Here is a 15,174-nt window from a genome sequence, read left to right on the forward strand (position 1 = left end):
GTATTTAATTTCATAATTGGAAAGATCGTAGGCAATGAGATAGGTATTATGAATCACTGCTAAAAAAATCCTATACCCTGAATAATATAAACTCTGATAATGAAAAATCATGCCCCTCACAATATGTTGTACTACTAAGAAATTATTGTTCTAAGAAATCTAGTGCCTGAAGCAGTGCTCTTTTTTCTACCATATTCAGAAAGCATCACAGGCAGCAAATACAGTATGCCGTGTTACTGGAAAATCAGATGTCTCAAATAACATGTTGTGTATTGTTGAGAAATCAGGTGTCCAATACAGTGCTCTTTGCTGAAACATTGTCCATTTCTATAAATTTTGTTTATTGATTTATAGCAAATTCAAATCTGTTATACTGAAATTTATTTTTACTAAAGTTTTCTTTACTATATTTGATTAAGAATAATAAGTAACACTCTGTTTGGTAGTAAATATAATTCCAAAAATGGCAACATCTTATTTTGTAGAGCCAACAACATATACTCCATAATATTCATCAATAAATTTATAATTGGAAAGCAAAGAGATTTCTTACTGCTTCTTCCTCAGAAGCAGTATTGTTGTTATACATGGGAGGCCCAAAACTCCACGAGCAACACATGTCAGATCTCTCTGAATTCATCACAACTAAAAATTTCCTACAACTAGTCCAAGTTTTGTTGCCGTGGAAATCACAAGATTGACCCCAATCTGGCTATTAAAGATATTCTCATTATGGCACTATTTAAAATACCCTAACCAAGTTTTTTAATTTTTAATTGTCAAACAATGCATAATTCCATTGGGTTGTTTGGAAACACTAGATCTTTTCATTTACAATACAGTTCAAGCAAGAGGATGGTAGGTATTTCAGAACATTTGGTCAGTGGTTTTTATAATTTCAACTTAGTTAACACTCTCTGAATTGTTTTGCAAAACATGGCATTTCGTACTGCAGGACAGTGGCTCTCATAAAACTCTTGATCATGTCTCATCCACGAAATCCATTGATGGAACCTATGATGCTGCTGGGCAACTTATCTGTATGAATTCTATCTTTGAGAACTCATGTCTGGAATGTCTGGCATAGGTGGTTTGAAGACTAATTATATTTTTTTATTTTTTTGATAGGTTTGTTACAATTATTTTCAGTTATGGAGGTCTTTCATGGGGCAATAGGTAGGTTTTAATGTCTTTAAGAACTCATGTCTGGAATGTCTGGCATAGGTGGTTTGAAGACTAATTATATTTTTTTTATTTTTTTTACAGGTTTGTTACAGTTATTTTCAGTTATGCAGGTCTTTCATGGGGAAATAGGTAGGTTTTAATGTCTTTAACAGCTATTTCCTTTCTCTGATGAATTTAATGAACAGACCAGAAAACACTATCACATGGGAAATCATTAACAACTATTGCCTTTCTCTGATGAATTTAATGAACAGACCAGAAAACACTATCACATGGGAAATCATTAGTCCTTGTTGCATCCAAGAGAATAGGTGGCCCATTATTGGTAACAATAATTCACAATTCATATGACTTAGAGAAAAGCTAGGAAACCCTTTTATGAAAATAGGGTTGGAATATGAGGCTTTGCTTGCCTTTGATACTAATTTTGATGATATCTAAAATCGAAACTTTTTCCTTTTTGGGCAATGCTTTGAGAAACATGCGTGGATTGATTAGTTATGCTATGTGGATGGGTGGATGATAGTGAGGATGGAACCCTGGTGGATAGCTTCTCACTCTATAAACGCCCCACCTTGTCGGTATGTTTGGATATGTTTTCAAAGTGATACAATACACATATACAGAATAGGCCCCCGATTTTTTTTATTGTTGTATGAGAAGTGATAATGTCCATGTCTTTGCAATCGTTGTTGTAGTTTTTGTGAATAAAATCATGCATAGAAGCTTTAACTTCAATAAAATAAAATCACGCACAATATTTTTAACTTCAAAATCAATCTATGCAGTTCTCAACCACCTGCTGAAGGCATTGACTCTGTTCTAGTTCCCATAGTATTAATATTAATGATGTGTTCCCTTTGCTATAATGATTTCAATACTCCATTAAACAAGCCCAACCTTACTGACAGTAATGATGTGTTCCTTGTTCAAGTATGGATGAATCTGTTCTTGAAAAAGCAGTCACAGCTAAGGAGACTATTCAAAATAATCCCAATTCCTACAGCTATACCAATGAATACAGCTACGCAAGGAAAATAATACCAATGCCAACATCTTTGCAAGGGAAATACATCAAATTGAAAGGAAAATACCTGTGGAAAATAAACCCTTTGTTGTCTTCCTTGAAACTTCTAGCTCAGCTTCGAGTTCCTTTGCAAAATAACAGTGAAAGCCCCAGCATATAAAAACTAAAACAATTTAGCGCCAAAAAGATTTTCGGCCTCTACACCAAAAACGTTTCGGTGGTTTCAGCTGTCTTGTTTCCATTTTAAGATGGCCTAGCCCGTTGTTTCCTGCTATTTCCCGCCCATGTCTCCCACTTTTCATAAGAATGAGGGTCTTAATATCTATCTCCCGCCACCCACGAATAAATGAGTATGTACTCTGCTGTCGTTGGGCCTCATGCCCTTAATGCCCATCACAGAAACCCTAGTCTCGTGGCTCTCAAACATTGGTGTTTGTCTCTCCATTTTCTCGACAAACCCTCCATTGCAATGGGGCAAACGAGGAGGAAGTTTTGGTTGATGACGAGGAGGAAGGTTTGGTTGTAGAAGCAAAGGTGTTGGTTCATTGCAGTGTGGAGGAAGGTTTGGTTGATGAATATACTTTTGAATACAAATTGGCAAAACCAAAGTAATTAAGGTATCAAACCAATGAGTCATGATCCTTATATGAAAAAAAAAGAATGGCTCTAGTCTCAAACCAAGTCCACGAGCTAAGCATCAAATCTACGTAACATACCAAATCCTGGTCAACCCCACACGTAGCCCAGAGCTCTAGTTTGTAGCCACACCACAAAGAGAAGAGCCCACAACAAGTACAAGTGTATGTGTGAATTGAAAAGAAACCCTGATTGTTGTTCTCTAGCTCTGAAGAAACCAGAAAATCCGAAATACCACTTTCTTCCAAGGAACTCTTCAAACCACCGTTCCAAGGTTGGCCGATAGAGTAATTCTCCAAAGCTTGAGATTTCGATAGACACGAAACCGCTTGCAAAAATAAAAGCAGCTTTCAAACTGCAGAGCCGCCCAAACCCTAAGCTGCGAATAAGCCATAATCTTGAAAACCGGAAATCCACCGAGATCTTGAAAACCGGAAATCCACCGAGATCATGGGGAGGCCACCTCTTATAGAAGAAAGATTGTGGTCTTAACAAAATGTCTAGCGAGGCCAGGGGCTTGTTTGCCTCATAACCACTTCAGAGGCCAGAAAAGAAATCCAAATGCCTTGACTGTAGGTTTTCCAAAAGTAGCGGGTTTCCAAGTTCAGCGGGAGGAAAGGCTGGTCGGCTCCCACTTTGATTTTTCCTCATGGCTTTTCTTACAGTTCAAAAACCAGGCTTGAAGTGGTTTCTTTGTTGATTGCAAGACTCTCGGTTGTAAGTGGTTTTGGCTTGTCGAGAGCGATGCCACTCAGCTCTCCCCACGTGGCGGTGGTCAGAATCTTCAAACCACCCTTCCCCATGCCTTATTCTCCTTGCATCTTGGTGCTCCGATATCCCTCAGCACCATCCATTTTGATATCCCTCAGCGCCATCCATTTCGGCAGAAGCTTTCGACGGTCAGATCTTGTCGAGCTAGTTTGGCGGGCTAAGAGTGTGTAAAAATATATTTAAATTAAATTTTAAAATTATAAGGAAAGGTTTACATATATATATATATATATATATATATATATATATATATATATATATATATATATATATATATATATATATATATATATATATATATATATATATATATATATATAAAACATGTACTAAGTATGGTATAAAAATGACTCACCAAGTTTTAAGGAATGAGAAGGAATTTATATAATGTGGATTTAGTCATTTAATAAATTAGATAATAGAGCTTAAATTTGTTTAATTATTATTAAAGTATTATGTTTAAATGAGTAATAAAAATTGAATTTTTTTATTTAATATTAAAATATTATGTTGAAATTGATAAGTTGTTATTTTACTTTATTATTTGTTGGAAGTGTGAATATTTATATTATTATTATTATTAATATATTGTGTGTGTGGTATTTTGAGTTAATAAGAAATTTAAGTGTAAATTGATTATCGATAGAGAATTTATTGTCAAACATATTAGGCATACCAAATCATTCATGGATGGTAATGGTGGTAGTGGTTCCAAGCATTTCAAACTATAAACTAAAGATTTAACGAGTGAAAATTAAGGTGGAAGAATCCCTAGTCTAACTTGAAGATGGATGAATCTATGATAAAAGATATCAAGTGGGAACTTGATGAGATAAGACAAGGTTCACAATGAAAATCATGCAAGTGATGGATAAATCACCAGGGGACAACAAGCACATCATTTCAATTGAGGGGACTTGAACCCAAGCTACTCTAGTAAGAACCAAGTATCTTGACCTACTGGGCTACAATGGAAGCATAAAAATGGATTAAGCCTTCATGCAGGTAGATTAAGCATAACCTAAGACTTAAATAAGGATGACCTCATGTATGTGTTCCATTTGGATAAGCACAATATGTATAGTGATCATGGAATTTTAACATGATATTGTTGATTTAAATGATTGTACAAACGATAATATCTTAACATTGAATTTGACTCAAATGTCCTTGGGGAAGGAAGAATATTCGACAAGAGGTTAAGGCTCAAGATGATGAGACTCATTTGAAATTTAATGATGTACTTAGATGAGTATACCTATGATGTAATGGTTAACTTCCTAATAGAAAGAACAAGAAATGTATATTGAAAAAGTAATTGGTACCTTGATGAAAACATGACACTAATAGTACTCATGGGATAACATAATCCTGTTCAGGGTTGGACCACATCCTCACATAGATCCTAGAGGGATGTTGAACTGTTTATACAAGTAAATGAAATTAATTCATGATAAGAATGCTTATAGTGTATTGTTGTTCTATATTTGATAAGTATTGAGATGATTCTCATATTAACGATGTTTCGTGATATGATGGTATGTGGTAAATGTATATAGTTCTATTGAGAGGTTAACGATGTATATGTGGTGCTTATTTAATTATTTGTTATGATAATGATGTTGAATTCTCATGATGGATATGATATGCATAGGGATCATGATGTAAATTGACATGTGGTTCATTTATTATGAGATGTCATGATATATCCTTGATGTTGATATGTTGATGTTATAACTTATGAGAGTATTTTATGATGTGAAACATGGGGTAATTGCATGCAAATTTTATGACACTCAAGAGTATACAGATCTTTACTATTCAAAATGTTGTGATAACAATCACTTTATGTTATCAGGATGAAATGAAAGTGTTGGCATCTGGACTATTTCTCTAATACTATGATTATAACTAATGCATTGATTGCATGTTGAGATGTGGTGATTGACAGGAAATCCACGAATGGGATGAGAGGTCCAATTTATTTGATGATCTCATGGGCGCCCATACCTGCGAGGGAGAATATGTAACACCATATGAACCGAGGACAACCGAAATCAACACTACATATGCTAGTGGTTCTTTTGTATTGTATAGCTCTTGATGGATAGCTCTTGAGGGGCTATGGGACCATCTTGAGGGGCTATGGGGGAATTAGTGCCTGATATTGGCACTAATTGTCATTCCTTCTCATATGAAAAGTCATGAGCCTAGTCAATCTTGATCTAGGGCCAGTCCTATTTTGATTGGAAGAGCTCTAAGGTAAGGCTATGAGCTATGACCTACAAGCTTTGTCGGTACCCTCAAGACTAATCAAAGTACCCAGTAACAAGGCTCCTCAAGTCAAGTCCACTAGCCTGGGGTTGATATATTATTATAGAACAAGCCTATAGGGTTTGTTCAAGTCAGCCTAGTTCCTATCCTAGGCGTCTTCTTCTATCTAACACAGAGTTATATCTATGCACTTGTCCCTTCAATATATCCATAAGACGCCTTGTAAAATACCTTACGATGGACTGTTATTTCCTTTCTAATGATGATGATACCTTATTTTACAAGCTTAATATTTACTATAATATTGTTTGTAGTAGAAGCTTCCAAGGTGCTAAGTCAAGAATCTTTACTCAAGGTGATAGATTGATCCTCTTCTTGAGTTCAGGTCATAGTTATGTAGTTTCTCAACACTTACATATAATTTCTCCTCTTGCAACCTTTAACAATAGGTCAAGTCCCTTGAAATATTTGTAGAATTCTATTGCAAGTTTGTCCCTTTAGGGCTTTCAATAGTCCCAAAAGGATGCGAAATTGATCTTCCTTCAATGTGTCACAATTTGATGGAGTGAGAAGTTTATATTTGGCAAGACTTGTATAAATATAATAATTTTTTAAGATTATTGTGTTCCTTTAGGGTGTTTGAGCTTTGGATCAAACCTTCTAAATAATCCTACTATGCCCCTATATAGTTTGGTCCTAGTATTTTTTAAAATTAGTTTCCTTGCTACCTATTAGGACTATCTATAGTCCAGAAAAGATTAGTTTAACTAGTAACTTGATCACCTTCACAAAATTTCACAAAACCTTATGATTTTCACATATTTTTAATGTGTTACAAGACCTATGAATTTGAGCACATGTCTTAGATCTTTCTCCTAGAATTCTCAACCTCGCGATGATTCAAACTCTCTAGGTTTGAATTTCTTATAAGTTGTATTGAGTTCCTTTTTGAATTTGAAGATGACAAAAATCTTGTGTGTCTATTGCAACAATCAAGCCATCTAGTCTGCTTAATGAAATATCTATGTCTCATTAGTTCAATCTCATTTCTGAGCTGAGTAGCCTATGATTGCAACTCTGTGGTCTTGATCTCAGACAAACATGTCTTTATTCTCCAATCTTGCATATGTTTTTCCAAAGACAATAATAACAAAATGTCATTATTGTGAAATGATTTTTGACCTGGTATCCTCTTACCAATCAAAGGCATTCAATAGATGGTTAAAGTAGTAGTTGGGAGGAGTTCATTGTCAAAAGCATCCAAGGGTTTCCAAACTAGAGAAACAAGGGAATGTGTTTGATTTATGGGCTAACGTTTGAAAATTTTCTACGAGAAGAGAAGTTGGTGGGAGTCCTTATGGCAAGGGCTTGCACCTCTTCCAAGATTGACAATGTTGTTGAGTGGTAGATTAATTGTTTGGATATATTCGAACATGCAAAGTATTTTCAAGAGCTTGATAGTGAGATTCCACATCTCCTTCTCTTAGCTCTATAATTTCTATGAAGAGCCTTGAAGAAATTAGGTTGAAGGAAATTCCTTCACCTGCTTTGTCAGGAAAGAGCTAAGAGACTATTGGCAGCAGGTAGCCAAATCTGACAAGCGGTGAGGGTACATGCAAGATACAAAGCAAGGATTAATGCAAAGGAGTAATGTAGAGGAGTGTACTGACAACATACATATCATCAAACATATTTCATCCCACTTAGGATGCCTTGCATCGTGCCTGGTTAGTCATAAGATCATGTTGGTCACAACCTCAGTAGCTTAAATAAACAAGTGGTAATACTCTTCATCTTCTAAGCTATGTAATAAACAAGTGAAAGGGAGCAAGAAACGTAGATCAAACACATGGAATGACTTTTAGTTCTTGCAACCATGAATGTCATTGAAGACAAAATGATACAACAATGATAAGCAAACTTTTAAGCTACATTAAGAGGTGTATTTCAAAAGACGTGCTTTGTTTTCCATACCTAGCCTCCAAAGGGTTATGCATCAGATGGAGTCTTCATGCAGTCCTAATATTCTATCATACCTTGGGTTTCTTGGTCTGCTTATTTTTCTCCTTAGCTCCTTGAGAGTCATGTATCATGTCATCTTTCTTCATGGCTTGTGAGAGACATAATTGTGTAGTTTCAATGGGGAGTGACTGTTGCGGGATGAGGCCTTGGGAGGACACATTTACACAGTTTTAGGATGTAAGGCACTACTTGGGACGAGGCCCTGGGAGGACACATCTATGAAATTTCAGGATTCAAGGCAGAGTGGGTAGTCAAGGGACAAAACTACACAGTGTTTGGAGATAGTGGGTTCCAGCTGAGGGAAGGACAATAGAGGAAACCACTGCACATTTTTGAATGGTAAGGGAGGTTGGGATTTCTGCACATTGCACGGTTCGAACAAGCAACGGAAAATCTTGAGGGTTACATATGTGAAGTGTGTAGTTCAGGAAATTTGAATGAGGCTAGGTTGCTAAGGAAACTCTGAAATTTAGCTAAGTGTGGGATCAATGGAATTTATGTTAATAGTGATAAAACTTCACTATGATCACACACTTGAAAACTTATCGATACAACATAGACCATCCAGAACATATAACACATACTTCACTTAATGCAACAACCTTTGTGGCAGCTTACGGCAAGTGCGGCTTCGATTATAGACTTTGGGAGGATAAAGGCGACACTTGTCTAGACTGTCTTTTAGATCATGCCAACAACTATCCTTATCTCTACAGTGATTCGACACATAGATGTTGTAGATGATAATGGCTTGCTGATCTGCTTTATTTTCCAGAGTTGTTTTGATCCAGTGTTGATTTATGGTTTCCGAAATACAGTTCCATACACCTTGATTCCAAATTGTTGTTATTCCTCCTGAGGCTCCTCTTGCCTCACTAATGCTTCCTCTATACTGTCTCTGTTGCTCAATGACTTTATTCATTTCCTTGTGGTTTTGTTTTGTTTCTTGTAACATAGTAATTCCTGGCTTCTCAGAAATGATAAGATCCCTTAGGGCTGCTACCTTAGAGGGGTGCCCAAGTCCCCAAATGTTCCAAGATAATATTTTCATCATTGGATATGCGGTATGAAGGGAGGTGCTTGCCTGCCTTGGTCCTTGTTGATTGCTTTTTTGTCATGCTGCCCCAGGATATAAGTTTCTATGGGTGTCTGCGTTCCCATTGCTATGTCCTTTTGTGTGTTTTGATCCCTGTGCTGCTTAACATATTTCTTGCCTGGGCCAGGTTTCTTGGAGGGTTCACTAGAACCCCCGTGATCTTTGGATGAGCTTCTGGTGATTCTGTTGAGGGGAGGATCAAGAAGAGGTTGAGAGGAAATAGTAAGAGGCAATGAGGATTCGATATTGTCTTGGCGTTGGTTTTCAGCGAGAGGGAGCTCTTGGAGATCAGGAGGAGAGTGGGGGAATGAGGGGTCTTCTTCCTCCAAAGATTCAAAGGGGTTTGATGTAGAGGGTAATGGCTGAGTCAAGATGGGAGGGGGGGAGAAGGATGCAACTTGGATTTCTCCGGGAGGCTTTGGTTTTGGGCCAGACTGTTTGGGGTTTTGTTTCTTTTTTTTTGACTTGTTCCCATGTGTCTTCACTGGCTTCAACATTTTCATTCATTTCATTTTCTTTTAGTTTACTACACCTATTAGCAAAATGACCATATTCATGGAATACCTTACATTTGAACGAGATTTGTTCGTAGTCCAGCTGCTGAATATGGGTCCATTGGTCCACTTTGATCTTGATTACTTCTGGAAGGCCCTTTCCTAAGTTGACTTCAACACAGATCCTTGCACATGCATGCATGTTGTCCTTTGGTTCGCATCTGTTGATGTATTTTCCGACAGCGTTCCCAATGGCTTTGACCGATTCATCTCCCCAGCAATGAAGAGGGAGATGGGGCAAGCGAACCCAAACCGAGACTACATTAGGTATATCCATTTCTGGGTCGAAGTCAGGGGACCATCTGTTCAGATAGAGACCTCTCGAATCCATGAAGTAGGGACCATTTCTGAAGATGAGATTTCGGTCTTCTTTGGTTTCAAAGAGGAATGTGTAGTAACCCCTTCCACAGAATCTTATTGCGATTTTTCCTTGGATGTTCGCATTCCAGTTGTGCTCCACCCATTTCTATATAGCTCTAGGAGAGGGCCACAGGCCAGCAAATTGTCCAACCAGGCCTCTCTCTGCTAGAGAAATCGCTGCCTTCCTTAGGAGACTAGGGGGAAGGGAGATTTCTGGGATGTCAGCTAGTTTCTTGACGAACTTTGAAGCTGTGTGTTTGTTTCGGATGGTAGCATTTTCAGAAATGAGAGAGGTGAAGATCTCAGCCTGGTCTTCATTGTCTTGCATCTGGGAGGGGTCGATGCAGCCATGGAAAGGCTAGAAGGGAGCCAGTCGCAGCACTGGTCGGAGGAGGAGGGCAGAACCCGACTGCGGGGGTGCTGAGGAGGAAGACTAGAGGCCCAGTAGCAGGGGCTGCTAGGTGAGAGGCTTGCAGAGGGCTGCAGGAGGCGAGGTTGCAAGGGCGTGGGAGCTCCAGTTCAAAATCTCGCGCGCGATCAAAAGGTCGACATTGGAGCTTGTACATTTTTGCACCTTCTAGTGGTGTGAAATTTCTCCATGTCTCTGTTATCAGGTTATGAAAATCGGGGTGATTCAGCCAAAAGGATTCAAAGTGAAAGGGCTTGTGAACATTGTCTCCCAGTCTTTGCCAGTGAAGCCTAATAGGCCAATGGTCCAAGCCAGAGAGTGGCAATATAGAGGCCAAGAGATCCCCGCCAAGATGTATTGCATTATCAGAGATCAGGAATCTGTCTAACCGAGATGCAATTTGGTGGGCATCTGCACGCTTGTTGTTCCAAGTATAAACGCCATTGTTGAATTCCATATCTATAAGCCTGTTGTTATGAATGTATTTTTTGAAGTGCATGCTTTCACAGTCCAGCTTGATTCGTCCTCCTCTTTTTTCCTCTAATCTTGTAATCATGTTGAAGTCCCCTCCTGTGATCCAAAGTGGGTGGGGTCTTTCTGAGTTGATCTGAGTTAGGGCGTTCAGTGTGTCTACTTTTTTTGTTGCCTCCTGGGGGAAGTAGACATTAGTTAAGTGTCCATGAACATTTGTCCCTGTTAAATGAAACTTGGCCTAAATAAAGTGCTTACTGGAATGTATGTTGGTAAGTGTTATAGCTCTATCATCCCAAACGATGGCTTGCCCTCTTGAGGCTCCCATGGCTTCCACCGCCACTTCTTTGCTTCCTGGCCACGCTTTGGCAAGGATATGATCCAACGTTGTGGAATTACACTTGGTCTCCTGCAAGAAGAGAATTTGAGGCTTTTCCTGTTGTAGCATGTTCTTTATTAATCGTCCCTTCCCCGGGCTGTTGAGCCCTCTAATGTTCCATGAAATGAGCTTCATGATTCATGATTGGGAAGGGGATTATAGTATTTGGTGAGCTTGGAGTATCTTCCAGATTCCACCAGCATCTCCCCTATGCGGATGGTTCTCTGAAGATTGGTTTTCCGTCCTCATTTCTTGTTGTCTTTGAAGATATTTCTTCCATCCCACTGACTACCAGTTTGGACGCCTAATGATCTTTGCCTCTGTGCTCTTGAGAGAATTACTTCTAAGTTCTCTAGCTGTCGCTCAGGAATTTTTTCATATTCCTTTTTCTTACAAGCCTATTCAAGTCCCAGTATATCTAGATCTCTGATGTCGAAGCTCTCTGGTTCCTCTTCCATGTGTTGTACTATTTCCTGCTCTGCCTCTGTATCATCTACAATCGTGAGCTACATCGGAGTGTTGTCTACCTCCACACCTTGAGCAGTCCTATTCTGCATGTTACTAGGAGAGGGCGTTTTGGTGTCCGCAGGTTGCTTAGAAGTGAGGGATTTCTTTGAGCTTGATGGAGCAGAATGGGCAGAAATCTTAGGAATGGCTTTAGGTTGTTTATGATTATCTAAAATATTAACCTTCGGCTGGAGCAAGATTTCAAAGTTGTTGCTTGTTGAAGGCAAGGAGGTGTTGGTGACAGCTTTTTTGACTGAGGTAGAGGGCTTTTTATGGGTCTTTTTGTGATTGGGAACTTTTGTGAACCCATCCGGGTCGGATTTTTCCATTGAAGGGGTGGTCGTGGATTTCATATTGGAGGGACAGTCTTGGAATAAATGGCCTAGGGCGTGGCATTTTCGACAGTGGAATGGTACATGCTCGTAATCCATTGTTTTTAACCATTCATAATCATCATGGTAGAGGCTTACCGCATCCGAGAGAGCTTTGCTGAGGTACATGTATACACAGATCCACGCATAGGAGGTGTATCGCTTCAGCTTTGTCTCCTATACCACTTTGATGAATTCGCCTAAACCATTCCCAATATCTCGCAAAGAGTCTTCGTCCCAATACTCCAGAGGGAGAGAATAAAGGCACAACCACACCAAGGCCCAACTCAGATCTTCTTTGTCTAAGTTAAAGAGTTTGATCCATCCTCTTAGGTACAGCCCTGCTGTGTTGAAGAAATATGGTCCTCCATCCAATACCCTATTTCGGTCCTCCAAACAATTGAAAATGGTAGTAAAGAAGCCCTTAGGTCCTAACTGTAGTGTTATATGCCCTTTTGGCTTCCATTTGGCTGCGATCTAGCCGTCCAAGCTTTCTCTGTTGGCCAAAGGCCTATGAACTTTCCTATCAAAGCATGATCCCTCATAAACTGGATCTAAGTGTTGATGCATTGACTTGGGAGCTCGATTTTGGGTCTGTCAATTGCTACCAGCTTGCAGGTGTTTGACGTCACTTGTGGTTCTTCATTTGTGTTTTTATTCATTGGTGTAATTTCATTCTCTATTGCTGTATCTTCTGGATGGTCCATCCTGACATTTTCAGGCTGTCGCAAGCCATTTTACGTATCAACGGGGGGAGGAATCATGTCCTCCCCCTGAGGGGATTCCATTGCGCGATAGTTGTTCCTTATTTTGCTGTAGCTACCTTATGGCTGAAGTTTAATGGCAGAACGGCGTAGTCTGTGAAGGTCTGATAGTTGCAGAGTAGCGTCAAACCCTAAGTGCTCCACTCTCCATTTTCTTTTTTTTGAAATAAACAGTTAGTTTTTATTTAATATTCGAAAAATCAGCTGTCGAGGACTTTAACACTAAAACCCTGTATTTCCTTGTTACAGTCGGCGGGGAAAGAAGATTTTTCTTTTGAATAGTCCGCTGAATGAGTTACACTGTGAATGCAGATAGAGGCTTGAAAAAGAACTTGATTTGGTTTCAGAATGGTGCCTTGAAATTCCGCTGCTTTTGCTTTCCGTGACGTAGCTCTGCTTCCTAGCTTGCAGAGAGGAGATCCAATGCACCGAAGTGCCAGATCATCCCAAGAATCACTGCATTTTCTTTTTGAAATGTCTGGCAGAGTGTTATATAGTGTTCAAGAATGCCAAGAGTGGTATATTGGCCTTTAAGAGGCCCTCGTGAACTCCCTAGCACCTACCTAGATGCAGTAGTGAGTTCCAACGACAAACAGAGTTCGAAAATTCCACGGTTGCATTCTGAATTTTCCCTTGTGGATGAGTTCGGATTTCCTAACAGTAGCCAGCTCAAAATGGTTTGGTCTCGAAGTCTGGAGAATATGAATAAGTGAAATGCTCAAAGGAACAGAGGCCCAGACAACTCCAAAATTAAGGAATGTTGCAGTCCGATTCAACATCATTTACTAAAAGAGATCTCCTGCTGCTGAGAGAGCCTAGGTTGGCTGCCAAGTCTGCCTATGAGTTTAGCTTCCTCAGAACATGATAGAAGGAGATTTTGTGGAACTTGGGCAACAACAGTCTGATTTTTTTGAGGATGGGGGCTAACTGCACCTACGAAGGGATCTTTTGAGAGTTCATAGCCTATATAATTAGTCTGGAGTCTCCAAATACTGAGATGGAGAGGAGATTCCTCTTGATAGCCAGATTTAGACCCTGCCACAGAGCAAGAGCCTCTGCTCTATTGTTTGTTTCATGCCCCAGACCCCAAGCAAAGCACAGCTCAGTTGAGCCACCTGGGCTTAAGATAACTCCCCCGCCACCCGCCTTTCCTGGGTTACCTTTAGAGGCCCCATCGAAGAATAGGTAGTGATCATCCAAAGCAGATCTCCATTTGATGAATTCCTGTTCTTCCAGACGAATTTCCCAATGAGAAGGGGCTTTAGCAGGAGGAATGGATCTATTCTAATGATTTGGAACAAGCTCTTTTAACCATTGATCTTCCTCACTGTCCAGAATCATGCCATTTCTTATGGTGGGTTTGGTTTCTAAGGCCTACCCCAATAGAGCTTTGATCTTAGTGATAATTCTGACCAGGTTACAACTCTCCTCCCTAAATATTCTGTTGTTCCTCTCCAACCACAGTTTCCAGCATGTGAATTTGGGGATCCACATCCAGCCAGCTTTGAGAAGGCTTTTTTTGGAGAGACGGAATGGGGATAACTTGGCCCAGTTTCTTGGCAGGTCCTGAATATTTCCTGGAAGCTCTATTTTGTCAGGTCCTAACATCAAGACAACCTTCCAAACTTCTTGAGAAAAGGGGCACAACAAGAACAGGTGGTTAGCTGTTTCTTCATCCGATGCACAAAGAGGGCACCTGGAGGGACCTTCCATTCCACGCTTCCTCAGGTTATCTCTAGAGAGGATAATTTTATGCGCCACAGTCCAACAAAAGAAGTCCATTTTGTGGAGAGCAGGAAAAGACCAAATAAATTTCCATTGAGTTGGCTCTAGGGCGATGCTAGGGACAACCATCATACATTTGTAACCTTCTGTTGTTGAGTAAGAGCCTGAAAGAGAACCCCACCCTCTTTTCTCCTTAGAAGAGGCCTTTAAGGGAGATTTTCCTTGGAGCAAATCCAATAATAAATTGGCTTCACCATCCAGCCAATGAGGGACCTCCCCCAAATTCCAACCATCCCATAGACTTTCTACATCATTTGTCCAATTCGAGATGTCCCAAAGGGTTTCCAGATTGCTGGCCTGAAGCCAAGCTCTGATATTTTCCAGTTCTGCCATCTGATTCAAGGGTTGATCTCCAAGAATCGAATCTTCCCAAATTTTTATTTTTTTCCCATTACCTGGGATCCAATAAAGCTTATAACTGAAAAGTTTCAAAGCTCTGAGACAAAGTTTGAAAACTGGTGATCCTTTGGAAATTCTAGGAGGTTGGTCCAAGCACCTCAAACACTGCCCATGAAAATATTTTTCTACAGAACTCTCTTGCTCCAACTAGGATTCCGAGAAAC

The sequence above is a fragment of the Pinus tabuliformis genome, chromosome 7 (genome assembly GCF_031772625.1).
Source record: "Pinus tabuliformis cultivar Carrire ecotype Pingquan chromosome 7, CPIR1, whole genome shotgun sequence".
Taxonomy (NCBI): Eukaryota; Viridiplantae; Streptophyta; class Pinopsida; order Pinales; family Pinaceae; genus Pinus; species Pinus tabuliformis.